The 15,137-nt window shown below is 41.8% G+C and overlaps 1 protein-coding gene across 2 annotated transcripts in view; it reads right to left on the bottom strand.

Annotated features, from left to right (window-relative positions):
• Positions 1-15,137, bottom strand: part of LOC121464860 (LIM domain containing preferred translocation partner in lipoma) — a 601,897-nt gene that overhangs the window by 426,357 nt on the left and 160,403 nt on the right. For both annotated transcript variants that reach the window (XM_041677943.1, XM_041677944.1), the window contains exon 3: positions 8,141-8,205. The gene's annotated coding sequence lies outside the window, so the exon portion shown is untranslated. The remainder of the gene's footprint in view (positions 1-8,140; positions 8,206-15,137) is intronic.

The raw sequence follows: 15,137 nt of genomic DNA, 5'->3' as shown, positions 1-15,137 counted from the left end.
GAACCAGATGTAATGGCATGTGTCTTTAATCCCAGCTACTTGAAAAGCTGAGGCAAGAAAATCACTTGAGCCTGGGACTTCAAGACCAGCCTGTGTAACAGACTCTACCCCAAAGGAAAAATAAAAGTATAACAAAGTTAAATAGTAAGGCAGATTCCAAAGCAAAGCGGTAGACATAGATGTCCTCCCTAGACAGAGGAACAGTCCTTTAGATAGCACGAGATACACACAAATGGAGGTCAGGGGGGTGTTCATAAAAGCTAGTCCCCTGCAACAGAGAGGCTATCAGTCTCAGAGACTGGTGAGTTTAGTGGCTTCCCATCTTGGGTCACGTTAACAGACTACATTTCCTACACTGTGACCTAGACTAATGAACACCCTCCCAGCCACCGTTGAAGGGTAAGGCAGAAAGAGAGGGAGCAATGAAGAAGTCCACGTGGGCTGCGGGCTTGCTCCATTGCCATATGAGCACGGTAGGTTTAGCTAAGGGGCTTATTGGGCTAGAGAAAAAAGAAATCTTAGAGGCAGAGGCAGGCAGATCTCTCTATTTGTTCAAGGCCAACCTGGTATACAAAATGAATTTGGGGACAGTCGGGACTGTTACACAAAGAAACCCTATCTCAAAAAGCCAAAATAAACAAAGAAAAAAAATCTTGTAGAATTCCAGATGGTGTTCAAGGTGTCTGAAAATTATCTTGTTCAAGGCTCAAGACTTAAAAGACTCAAAAATCATCACAAAAAAGAGGCTCCTTTCAAGAACGTATTTCTGTGATCTCCATCAGTCTCTCTGCCATTCCTGATGTTCATCTGCCTCAAGCCAACCTTTCCTTGTATGTCAGAGGCTGAATCTCCAGCTCCTTTTATTGCTCTATCAAGATCCAAGTAATTATCTTCAAAGTTAGCTCTAATCTCTGGGCATCTAAGAAACTACTAAGAAAAAAATAGCTTCTCCAAATCCCCTCACTCCACAAGGTATCGCTGGGATTACACATAACTTCACAAGCTATCAATGGGCTCGCACACTGCCCTGAATCCTGACTGGCTTTACCTAGATCAAACTCAACTCCACATGCTTCCTGGTTCCATCCGTAGAGTAAGTTATTTTATATAGGTGACCCATAAATGTTCAGGGACTTGGCTTGGCTATAAAATGTTTTTTTTTTTTTTGGTCACTCAGCCAGGTACTATCTCAAACGCACCATGCTGCCTGAGAACCTTACAAGCCTTCATGTATACATTCAAACACACTATTTCCAATCACCTTCCAACCTACCGAGTGTCTTAACACGCCATGGATGGAGCAAAAGATCTGTAGACACAGACTGCAGCTTGGCTAGGCAGCAATGCACATGAACAAAGGGACACCACTGGTACTGTGCCTCTTCAGAAGCAAGTACATCACAATGTGGAGACAGAGTCTGCTCATGGGACTCACACAGTGTCCCTTGTGGAATGGGAAGGTCCCATCTCAGCTGGGACAAGGTACTGTTTGCCACGTGTGCTACAGTGTTGGGTCGACAAACTCTCAATGTCTCATCCTTAGCTGGGCACATTCACTCCATCTAGTGTGCTGGATTGGAGACATCTGCCAAGGGAGCCCCTTTGCAGTCACTTGCCATAAAGGTTTTGCACAGAATCCACACTCAACCAAGACTGTCTGAATGGGGAGGATCTACGACACAGAACTCGGTAACTCCCAAAGCAACCCAAGTCACAAATCAGACGGGAGGCTTTAGAAGCCCTTCGGCAGACGAGGACTCAGATGCCAGCACACGTAGCATAGGCATGGCCCCAGCCAGACAGCTACGGCATATTGGCACAACCGTAATTTGTCCATCCACCAATATGCTCCACAAAAAACACCCATATGCTTTCTCTTAGCTTCCATATGCTTTTATAGCGAGGAAACTAAAATATTTCATTAGTTTTGAGTAATTAATAATTACTTATTTCACAATAGTCACCCTCATTAAAAAACGAAAATAACTGATTAAGCTGCAGGATCCTGGCTTTCAGCACAAGCTTTTTGCTTTTTCTTCTTCTTCTTCTTTTTTTTTTTTTTTTAATTCTTCCCCCGTAGGAACTGAGTGATAGAGCAGAGCACCAGTGTGGCACAGTCACGTTACAGAGAGCGAAGCCTTATCGTACACATCGCTCTGCATTCCTCTTGACTGAGACATTACAATTTAATAAAAAGAACATGGATTGGGGGATCAGAAAGACTCTGGAATCCACTCCAGTTTGGCTTCTGTGAACGGTACTTCTGAGGAAATGAAGGGTGTTGAAAAGATAAACCCGTCTGGATCTCTTCAGCCTAGTCCTCCCCTATTCCCAAGGAGTAACCTCATGGTGTTCCCACCCTCTCTCCGGAGGCCTGGGTACCACATGCACCAAGAATGCTGGCAGAGAGCCAGGGCTTGCAAGCAGGCTGTGGCCTCTAAGAATGTCCCTCATGTGCTAATAAACACGGGAAAGACCTGGGGATTCTGTAACAATGCAGACTGATTCAAGATGTGGAGGGTAAGGTCTGGGATCTCTCTGCCTTTCTAGGAGACTCCCAGGTAGCATGGGTATTGCTGGTCTCTGATGGGCCAGGACCTAAGACACACTGTGAGGAAACAGAGCAAGTAACAACGAGGAAACTGTGTCTATCTCATGATGCTATGAGGATTACTAAGGACTTAAATCTGTGGTTCTCACGCTGTGGGTTGCCACCCCTTTGGGGGGGGAGGGTCAAACAACCCTTTCACAAGGGTCACTATCAGATATCCTACCCATCAGATATTTATATTACAATTCCTAGCAGTAGAAAAATTACAGTTATGAAGTAGCAACTAAAATGCTTTATGGCTGAGGACCTAAAGGGCCACAGTGTTAGTAAGGTTGAGAGGGACTGGTTTACAGGACTGGTAATGAGGGTATGATTTCCATTTTAGAGGCAACAAAGCTGAGGGTACCAGATGGAATCAAGTACCCTTGCAAGGGCCGTGGAGGTAACAGAGCTGGTACACCGGCCTCTCAGTGAGGTTGTGCCAGCGGAAAACAGGAAATACAGAAGGCATTCTCGTACACAGTTGCTGTTGAATCTGTTTCTTCTCCATTCTTCTCAAGGAGCTACTAACCTGCTGCCTGAACCTGGCTATGTTGCCTCTGCTCTATCTGCCTCCACTTCCCCACCTGTAAGGTCAGGGTGTTGCCCCGGCAACCGCTGAGGTCTCCTTTGCTTCTGGCATAGGCTTTCACTCTCTGGCTCCCACATATGCTCACAGTAGGTCACCAGCACTAAGTATGGGGTTCATCCATGTGGCAGTCATTACAACTTGGCAGAAACCAAATTCCAGCTGTTCACATCTGGAATTATGTGGAGATACGTACGGACAGAAATCTGTCTCTGTAAGAAGCCCCATGCCTGGGACAACAAAGAAGAAAGAATAAGTACTTCCCTAAGCACCCAAGTCCCACACCTGTCAGTAACTCAGACTCTACTCAGGACGCTGGGACCTTAGCTGCTTTTTGCTCTCCCTTCTCTTACAAATACCGTCATACCAGAGATTCCAAAACCAAGGGAATAGTTAGTTATAATTCTCTGATGTTCATTATTCTGACCGAAGGTTGAGATATGTAACTAGTGAGTTATCACATAAGTGACTCAGAAGGTGTGAGCGTGCTACTCGTCAAAAATCCCAGAATGTCAGCCCTGCTTTCGGACGAGGCCCATTCACTATAATCTACCGGGATTCCTGCTCATACTCAACGCCATCTCCGGAAAGACTTGTGTTTTGCGGTTGTTCTGGACTTAAATCCAAACCTGGCTATTCACTAGCCACACTGCTTTGAACAGGAATTTCCACTTTCTAAGATAAAGTTCTTTATGGGGGTGGGGTGCAGCTTGAGTTCATCATATGAAAAAAATATTTTGAAAGTAAATAATTTACTGTATTAAAATTATAAGCACGTAGCAAATTCCGAGTTAAAAGTACACTTGCTGAAAGAATAAATAAACAAATGGAACAAGAAGAATAAGAATTTCGAGGTTAAAACATCACTTAACAGGTCTCTGTGTGTGGTGTGTGTGTGTTGCCAGGCGGTGGTGGTACATGCCTTTAATCCCATCACTTGGGAGGCAGAGGCAGGCAGATCTCCATGAGTTTGAGGCCAGCCTGGTCTACAGAGCTAGTTCCAGGTATGTGTGTATGAATGTCCAGAGTCGTGGTAAGGAAGGCTGGCAGAGAAAAATAACACAGGATCTATGATTAAAAACCCAAGAAACATGAAGCATGAAACAACCAAATGGAAAAATCTAGCTTCTCACATACAGAAATATCATTTGTCTACCCTAGAACTCATGTAGATACAGCCTTCAGAGTATCTATAAAGCCTTCAAGTAGTCTGGCATTCTTTGAGGATGTGTATATTTGAGATAGGTCATAGTTTCATATGTGTCCTCTTTCTCCTCTCCTGTCTCCACCAACCCAAGTTATAGCAATGATCATATTAAACAAGAGCGATGCTCTGTTTTTCGCTCCTAGCATGGCTGAAAACTTGCTAAGAGAGCAGAGGCAAACTGGAAATTAAGGAAATCAGAGTTGGGGATCCTAGCATCTCTAACCAACTCTCAACTCGCTGAAGGAGAATCAGAGGTTCAAAGAAAAGTCTGCCCTTCCTAATGTCATCACACAATGACCAGAGCAAGAGTCTGAACCACAGACAGTAAAATAGTTCCTAATCTCCAAATCTTAGTATTCTTAAAAAACCCCTCCAGTTTTAACATTCTGACTTGCCTTAACACACTGGATAATGCAAACAACAGATGAGGGACTAACCTTTATTTAGTGGTGTTAGTAACGGGTGAGTTTACCAGAGCCTTGAAAATCAGAACACACAACAATATCATCGATAGAGCAGCGGTTCTCAACCTGTGGGTCACGACTCCTCTGACAAACCTCTATCTCCAAAAATATTTGCAGTAGCAAAATTACAGTTATAGAGTGGCAACAAAGCAATTGTATGCTTGGGGGTCACCACAACGTGAAGAACTGTATTAGAGGGTTTCAGCATTAGGAAGGCTGACAGCCACTGACATAGACAGCTGAGCCCCTTACTTTCTAACTTGAAATTTTGTGTTGTTGAAGCTTGGGACAGTCAGGTGTCCAATACCCAATTACAGAGTGCATATACTCTAAAATTCCCATCAGTAACTGTTCTCCATTAGATCAAAGAATCAAGGGTTAAACACAATCCCAATTTTCCACACCAGGCTCTTTGATGAAGTCACAGGGTTGTGGAAACATGGCAGAAGGAAGAAGGATAATATTCTAGTCACTAGAATATTTAACAGAAGAAGAAAAAACCAGGATCATCTGGTCCACCTTTGCCCATCAGCAGATGCTGGGATGATCTCAGAGACAAAAGAGGCCTTGCCCAAGGTGACACAGCCAGCTGATACCAAGACAAGGGACAGTCACAGGCTCATTGCTTCCATTCCACATGACACACAGAGCATACTGCTGCACGCCCCAAAGCAATGAGAGTCTATCCAGGTAGCAAAGGAAGAAACCCACACATGGTTACCACTTCTGCTACACATCACAGAGAAGAAACAGTAGCTGACTAGGTTTATTCAAGGCAGACCAAGACAATTTCCCAAAACTGAAAATTTAACATTGCATATAGGTGATATAAACAAGTCCATGGGGATTAATTTGGTATTATTCCTCTAATGAGTCACCATGCAGAAAATGGAGACAGCCAATGGTCTGCAGGAGGCCAGAAGTCAGATCTTGTTCTAGAACAGAGACCAATGATTTGGAAATGATACCTTATGTTCTTTAAGAGTAAACAGGGTGTACAATTTCAAATGCCATGAAGTGAGGCTTTAAATAGATTTGGTTTGGAAACGGGACAAGGAGCACACCACAGTTGGTGGATCAACATCAAAAGGAGAGGAAAAACAATGATTACACTCATTGACATCTGCTGACATGTACACGTCAAGTCTAATTACGGATTTAAATGGCTATCCTTTATTATTCCCACTAATACCCATTTTTACAAGACTGTTTTACACGTGTGCATCATGCTCCCAGAATATTTAGTTCTCCATCTTCCAAAGGTTGAGCTAATTCTATCTCTTAGTCCCCCATGAACCCATAAATCCAAAAGATAGGGACTACATTGCAGGATATATCGATGACTGACAGATGCACATGGATAGGTAACAAACAGATGTGTAAGGAGGCAGGTAGGTAGGTAGGTGGGGAGAGGGGGAGAGAGAGAGAGAGAAACAGACAGACAGACAGACAGACAGATAAATGTAGGTAGATGGTAGATTGGTAGCAGTTGGGTAGGTAGGTAGGTAGGTAGGTAGGTAGAAAACTTTCCCATTTTAAGCAGCAATTTTTATAACTTTTCAAGGTTGAATTAAAATATCTTTTTAATCCTGAGTTGGATGTCATTGGGGAGAGGGGATGCAGCTAACTAAATAACCTTCCCGGCTTATCCTATCACCATTTAATAAGGGAAACTAAGGGAATAAGCATGTGATAACTGCAATCCCTAAACAAACAGCTCTCTCGAGCAGATTTCTGAAGTAGAAAATTTAGGTAGATTCACTTTTTAAACCCCCTTTGTATTAGGCATTCTGACTGTCCTAATCGGTCTAATGATTCACCCAGTATAAGTCAGAGGACAGACGGGGATACTCCCTCTTCTTTACGGTGTTGACCGTGGGTGAGTTGGCTAGATCCCCCGAAAGTTAGACCCCATACTAACATCAGAGAATAGAGGAAGGTTACCTTTCTTCCTTTCCAACTTGAATGTACATGTCATGGGGTCTATCAAAAGCTGGAACAAGAGATGTCTTCAGGAAGTTCTCTTTTGATATATTTGTCCATGACAATGATATGGTAGACACAAGGCTTTGTGTGGAGATTTTGTATGCCATAGTATGACTGAAAGAAACTTTCTTGCATCATTTTTTGGCATCCACGTCTCTTAATAACATTTTCTTTTGTAGAGCTAAGAAAAAATTCACCTATACTCACAACTGAGTTAATTCAAGAAGTTTCTCAATTCGTGTCACCCACTTGTTACATATTTAGTATATCTAATAAATATTAGCTTTGAAAATCATATTAGCCTAAAACCATAATTCCCACTTGATTCTAAATGAGTAGTTCCTGTGCTTATGGGGAAATACCAACCAAATTCAGGTTTTTTAAAAAAGAACTGTGTGAAGTCATGTTTGCAATTCATCATCACGGAAATAGTACACCAAAGTTATTAACACAGTGTTCTGTGGAAGAAACGTTTATAGCAATATGATGACTCCAAATCTAGAACTGCTTTCTACTCCAAGACCTTGGGTCACAAACATCCTATTGACGACTTCACCTCCTGGTAAAGAGGATCATACAGTACACAGAGGCTTCACTGGGAAGGATAAAGAACAGCAGGCTGGCTATACAGAAAATTAGAAGAGCTGAATGACAGGTATTCCTTTTCTCTTCTAACAACCTCCATTTTCTCAGTAATACATGATGAGGTTCTCTCCAATGACCTCTCTGGCCTTAGCAATGGTCCATCAACAGAGGGGCAAGACACTGCAAAAGACTAACTCACTCTCTGTGTTCTTACTTCACTGCAACTTGGAAGTCCTTGGTGTGGGAGTAGACGGTTATCAGAGAGATCAGACAAAATGACTAACCCCTAGAAGCATTCCTTAGTCCAGAGCCAAACAATTCTGATGGTATCATAGAGTAAAAATTACACTCAAAGAAGGAAAGCTGAGCAGACAAGGTTGAAAGCCAGCCTGTTATACATTAGCCAATGGCATGTTAAAACCATGGAAAAGACTACCCTAATGTATAGCACCACTGTGGATTCTCCGATGGTGATTACATGTCACTTTTCCATATTGTCCAGATGCTTCCCTGTTAGGTGTTCAAAGAGCAGAAATTGAAAGGAAAAATTAAATCAAGAAGACATAAAGGGAAGGCAGGTTACCATCTCATATATTTTTCCTGATTCTCATGAACATAAAGTACTTTTCTGTGTCTTCCATTGGGAATCAACCTTGAGCATCATAGGTTTGGGTGGCTATTAGCATTATGTAATTGTGAAGACTCCAATCCTCTCTTACCTCAAGCAACTTCTGGCTTTTGGAATGGACAATGGGCAAGGCTCACCCAGACGATGTGTTAGTCTCTGTAAATTAAAACAGGCAGAAGTTACTTGTGGATACTGGACTCCAAGCGTACTTTACCCCATTAATAATAACAACCTTATATCTATGCAGCAGTTTGTTTAGAAAACATTTATGCATTCATAAATTCATTAAACCCATGTGAGCCTGATAAATAAATGGAAAGAGATTATCCCATTCATAAGTGAGGGAAGTAGGACTTCATAGAGAGGCAGAGAAAGACAAGCGAACTGGTAAATCTTATGTAGAATTTCACAAACAACACTAAAAATGGCCTTTAGCTCAGAAATGATGACTTGTCCAAGAATATATAGTACAGTACAACAAATGGCAGAACATGAATTCAGAAGATGAAGCTTCTCCACTGGCTTAGTGATCTACGCTTTCTGCCTCAGTTTCTCCTATGTCACTACAATAAGGAATGCAAACGACTCACTCACTGGATCTTTAAGTCATAGGAGACGAGGATGCTAAAGTCAAATAAGCAGTCTGACTGACCTGCTGAACAGGAACAGCGCATGGCATTCAGAGCCTGGCAACTGTCTTACTCTCGCCAATGGCCTGGGGCAAGATATTAAAGGTCTCCATCAATGTCCTCTTATGAAAATGAAGATTATTGGGGCTGGGCAGTGGTGGCACATGCCTTTAATCCCAGAACTTGGGAGGCAGAGGCAGGTGGATTTCTGTGAGTTCGAGGCCAGTCTGGTCTACAAGAGCTAGTTCCAGGACAGACTCCAAAAGCTACAGAGAAATCCTGTCTCGAGAAAAAAGAAAGAAAGGAAAGAAAAAAAAAGGAAGGAAGGAAGGAAGGAAGGAAGGAAGAAAGAAAGAAAGAAAGAAAGAAAGAAAGAAAGAAAGAAAGAAAGAAAATGAAGATTATCTGTATTGCCTAGTCAAAACTGTCCTCAGCTAAACCTTTAGTGGGGCAGGGAGATTTTCCTCCATATCCACAGAGACCATGCACAAATTGCTAATATTTCTTTTCATGAATCAAACACACACTGCTGGAGCCATTCTGAGATGGCTATTTCTGGGATTGGTGGTCCTAGTTTTATAATGTTATAAGAGCATCTATGTCATTTGTTTGTTTATTTGCTTTTCAAGAAAGGGTTTCTCTTCGCAATAATTCTGGCTATCCTGGAACTCACTCTGTAGACCAGGCAGGCCTCAAACTCACAGACATCTGCCTGCCTCTGCCTCCAGAGTGCTGGGATCAAAGGCGTGCACCAACCAAAGCCTGGCAATGTCTACTCTCTATGTCAGTCTTAAATGGCCTCAGCAGACACACACAAATGTACATGAGCATACATGCACATACAAGGCAACAAAAATTACAACGATATTAGAAACTCAAGTGCCTTATTAAACTGCAAAAACTAAAGCTGGAGCTTTAGGTAGAAGAGCTGCTCCAAGTTTGCAGTCTTTCCAATTCTGTGCCTATAGCACTGCCTGAGGCAAGCAGAGAGAACTCGTTGGATATTTTACATAGATGGCTAGAAAATTGGTTTGCTGAATGTCCACCTTTCACAAAGCACTCAAAACGTGATCAGAAACATGGCTGGTAAGATGTCCTGTCAAAATCTCATCTCCTAACCGTTAACCATTCTTTAACATCATATTTTATTTTGTAGTCTACAACATAGAACATGCCCATTACATCCTAGATCATCTTCATTATATGCTCAATGAGTCCTTATAGCTCCAATTTTACAACTTCAAAGGTCACAAACCTAACACAGAGCAGATGAAAATTTAACCTTGAACCCTCATACCAAGCATTTGCCTCTGATATAAGGTGAGAAGCCTCCGGATTTGAGAGAACGATTTAACTTCAGGAACTAGAAAACAAGTACGTAAAACTGAAATTGCAATTAAGCAGAGAATGCAAAATTCAGAAAAATAAATATCTTCTGTATTCTCATATATACAGAAGGAAAAATAGAGATTTTAGAAAGGAAGAAAGTGAGGAAGGAAGGGAAGAAGGAAGGGGAAGGGAGGGAGGGAGAGAGGGAGGGAGGGAGGGAGGAAGGGAGGGAGAGAAGGAAGGAGGGAGGAAGGGAGGAAGAGAAGGAAGGAGGGAGGAAGGGAGGAAGAGAAGACAGGGAGAGAGGGAGGGAGGGAGGAAGGGAGGAAGAGAAGACAGGGAGAGAGGGAGGGAGGGAGGGAGGGAGGGAAGGAAGGGAGGGAGGAAGGGAGGAAGAGAAGACAGGGAGGGAGGGAGGGCAGGGAGGGAGGGAGGGAGGGAGGGAGGCTTGGCTTGAAAGTGGGTAACTGATGGAGCAAAGGGGGCTAGGAGTGAATGAAACATGAATGAATTGAACTGAAGTACATTGTACAGATCATCACGAAAGCCAGTCTCGTGTAGAAATAAAAAATGCACTTTAGTTTGGATTGTGCCTCAGCACCAAGTAAAAGGGCAGAAACGACAGCTTCCCATCTGTGGTCTCACAGAAGGTGACACATGTCTAAGGAAAGCAGTGTGCACTTCTAGGTGACCATGAACACTTTCTCAGGCCGCCCCAGTGAAGTTTCACAGATGCGTTGTCCTCACCCAAAGTGTTAAAAAACAAGCCACTAAAGAAGAACCTACAACGGTGGCTTTCACGCAGGCTTTCATCAAAACCTCTCCTCACAGCAGTGGAAAGGTTCCTAGCCATGCCATCACCAGCCTGTGCGCAGGGTTTGACGGTGATGTGTCCTCTACAGCTCGCGGGTGCTTCAGAAGGCAGTGAAACTCTCCATAACTCACACGGGGTCAGGACAACTGGAAAACCCATGACAACCTTTGCAGTGATGTCAGATATCCTAGGTTACTTCTGTGGATTTTAGGCCTACTGGTCCAATGGAATAGATAAATCACTTCTCAAATGATCTTTCCTCTCCCAAGAATGCTCTCACCTCCAGAAGCAATTTCAGTCAGAAAACAAAAACAAAAACAACAAATGCCAAAAAAAAAAAACCATATATATTCAAATTCAAACTTGTAAATTAACTTGTAAATTCTCAACCTATTAATTGGAATTTATGTGAAGTTAGACTCAGAACCTAACTGAAATTAAAATAGCATTATTAAAATTTTCTGTTTTATTCAAGATAAAATCAAGCAGAAATGTAGAATCTATGGTGGAAAACAGGAGAGAAAGACAAAAAGAATGCTGACAATAAGGACAGGCACACATGCACACACACATACACACACACACACATGCACACATACTACACACACTCTCACACACACACACACACACACACCACAGTACACAACAAAGATCATTTCAATGGGCTTTTCATGAACTATGGTTCAAATCTATCATTTCAAGCAATAAAAAATTCAAACCCTAATGTAATAATGCAAAAAAAGCAACAATAAAAAGTTTAAGTAGCAAAGTCTAATCTAGCAAATGAGCAATAAGACAGTGCTTTGTGAGAAAAACAATTCTGCTAACGTCTAGTAAGCACACCATCCCAGCCATCTCTGAATAGGGATCATTGCCAAGCAAGGAACTCTGCAAGGAGAGAACTGAGCACCCGGGCTCCTACGGAGCTCCCCAGTCTGATGGCTAAGGTTTGTAAGGAATGATATATATTTGAGTTTCTCTTCTCAGAGGAGAGGTCTAGACTACGGCTGCCTAGAAACCATTTAGAGAATTCCAAAAGTTATTTCTTCAACATTTTTTGTACTTTCATAAATTTCAAGTGGCAAAAAAGATTACTTATAGTAAGAGTTATTTCAAGTAAATGATGTTATGATATAAATTTGGAATTCAGTCCCCAGAAGCAAGTAAAATGTTAGATTAGGACAAAGGCATTAGATGACAACTATGGGTGGCCCCCAACTCGAACCATCAAAAGCCAAGTGATTTTTAACTATACTATCTCAGCCACCATCCTAACATACTTATCAAGAATACAACATATTCCAGGGCTTATAAATGATCTGGTTGTCTCATTAAGGTAATGTTTGTCAGTATTTAATTGCTTCCCTCCCTGATTTTAATTTCCTCACCTGTCAACATCGATCAGAAACAGTGAAATCATCTGACATATTAGTTGATTATGTTCAAATTAATCAAGATTTTTTTTAAAGTAAAATTGCTTTGGCCCTAAAGGTAATGCACAACTTCATAATTTAATATTTAGGAGAGGTCTACAATGGAACAATCTAAAAATTAAATGGAAGACTTTAGGAGACCCGAGGAGATATGTAAGTTATTTTCACATCTAGAGATGTGAACGTTAAAAGGCCAAGACTATCATTAAAAAGAAATTTAATCAACTAGTGTTCTCGGAACAACAGTGGACCATGCCTGCCTGCAGGCAGGAAGAAGCGTGGTTATCTCGGAATATTTGAGAGATATGTTAGGGAGGAATGAGTAAGAATGAGCTTGCCTTAAATAATACAACTTAATAATGTACATAAAGTAACATTAAATATAATATATAATAGTCAATAATAATCTGGCTACTCAGAAGTTGCCATTGATATTGGTAACTGTCAACAGCTCAATGTATGTTTCCATGCAGATTGATCAGAGCAGAGGAACTGAGGGAGCTAGGATTGGTGTTATTAGTAATAGTAGCCATCTTTGCATGAGAAAGGAGGCAACGCTGAGGCTCAAACAACAAAGGAACACCTAGATATTTTTAAAGCATATAGGTGTTTTGCACATACATATGCCTGTGCACCATGTGTGTGACTGAAGCCCACAGTCCAAACAAGGATATCAGATCCCCCGGGGAACTGTGAGCAGCCATGTGAGTACAGGAAATCCAACCCAGGTCCTCTGGAAGAGCAGCAAGCACTGCACCGTTTCTCCAGATACAGCAAAACAACTGTTAGATACCTAGTCATGGACAGGCCTGGCCTCATGGTCTATGTGAACTGAGCAGCGCACTACAATTACTCAGCAGAGAGGGCAAAATATAAATCTTCCATATATAATTATTCAGTGCTAATATCTACCAGAAACAGTGCTTGAAACACACTTAAGAAACCCTGAGCAGTAAACTCTTTTAGAGGAAATAAATGAAATGACAGGAAAATACTCCGCACGGCTTCCTGGCACGAGATTATGCTAATACACTAATGTTATTCCTACCTAGAAATAGATACACGCATGAATGTAATAATAATTGGGTCCCAAAGTGAGCCCATAGAAGTGGAAAACTTGCATGTGAGTTACTCTGCACCTATCTTGAGACTCTTAATTGAACAGAAGAAAGGAAGCCACTGGGTGCATACAATGGGAGTAGGAAAGGGGGCGGGGGGGGGGGGGGGGGAACAAACATAAAGGTAAGGTCTTCAAAAAGCAGCTTTGGAAACCAAGGTAAACCAACCCTTAATATGTGGTGTGTCATGTCGTTCTCGTAGACTCTGGCCCTACTGGACCTCAAGTGTCCCCTTTAATGCAAAGGTTTTGGGGTACTGCAAAGTTTGATGAGGCAGACCTTTTTTCCTAGAAGTAATTTATTATTAATATTTACTTAGCATTCACAGTATGTCTCATTACGGCATCTTCAAACAAAACTTGTCTTTGTTCATTCTCCCCACTTCGCTCTCACCCCCAAACTCCCCTTTATTGTCTGATTTCCCATTCTTGTGCCCCTTGTGTCAGGTTAGGGTTTTCAATTGCTGTAAAAAGTCACCATGATCGTGGCAACTCCTATAAAGAAAACATTTAATTGGGGGTGGTTGGCTTACAGTTCAGAGGTTCAGTAAATTATCATCATGACAGGAAGCACGATGGCATGCAGGCAGGCATGGTGCTAGAGCAACAGCCAAGTGTCCTACTTCTTGCAAACAACAGAAGCTGGATACACTGGGTGGTATCCAGAGCATAGGAAAACTCAAAGCCCGCCCCTACAGTGACACACTTCTTCCAACAAGGCCACATCTACTCCAACAAACCCACACCTCCGAATAGTGCCACTCCCTTGCGATTATGGGGGCCAATTACATGCAAACTCTCACATGCTCCTCAACACTACGTCTTCCCCCTGACTACTACTATTCATTGTAGTCCCACAGTCAAAACCCACCCTGACCTCCGCTGAAAACAAACAAAGACCAAAGGCTAGGGTCTGTTCCCATGTCCTTAGATAATTAAACTAAAGATAAAGGCATGACTATTTTATCTTTAGGTCTTGGGTTACTTCATTTAGTATCATATTTTCCAGATCCATCCATTTTCCCACAAAATTAATTCTTTCATTTTACCTCTGAAGCCAAGCCTCTGCGTTTTTCTGAGGCCTGTAGTCTAGGCTAGCCTAAAACTGGTGACCTCACTGCCTAAGCCCTTCAAGGATCAGCACTACAGAACAAGACACTATGCCAGGTCGTTAGAGAGAAGACTACCTCGGTGCCCAGATTCACATACTGAACACCAAAATCACAGCATTTGATCATTTCTCATTGATCACACACCTTCAATAGAACTAACAAACTTACAGCTTGACTAAGGAAACAAAGAAAGGGGATTAGGAGTGACAGAATTGGGGGAGACAGATTTATCGGGAAAAGATAAACAAATGAATACCTATGTGAAGTCAATGATTGTTCTCCATAATGTATTTAGAAAATGTTGTGCGCTGTTTTGTCAAACGTTTTAACAATCTTATATGTTTAATAGAGAAGAGCAACACCAGATACTTCGGTTGTGGTTGTGGTTTGTATTGTGTGTATCCAACTCAGAAATTTCATCTATTTGGTAGAAGTGTTATAAACATAAAGTAACAAGCAATCAACACTATGTAATCATAACGTAGCCTGATGTGCTATGGATATATGTATATTATTTTGTGTTCCATGCTCCTTCATGTCCTCTTTAGCTATCTGTCACTTCGTCTTGAAATACTGCCTTCTAAGGGATGCCAGATAATTTAATGGAAATGAGATTTATTTTTAAAAAGGCAAAAACATCTCTGTTGTACTGTG

This window comes from Microtus oregoni, unplaced genomic scaffold (genome assembly GCF_018167655.1).
Source record: "Microtus oregoni isolate MIOR12 unplaced genomic scaffold, Mior012 000029F_ref0000214, whole genome shotgun sequence".
Lineage (NCBI taxonomy): Eukaryota > Metazoa > Chordata > Mammalia > Rodentia > Cricetidae > Microtus > Microtus oregoni.
This window is presented reverse-complemented; position numbering and strand designations above follow the sequence as displayed.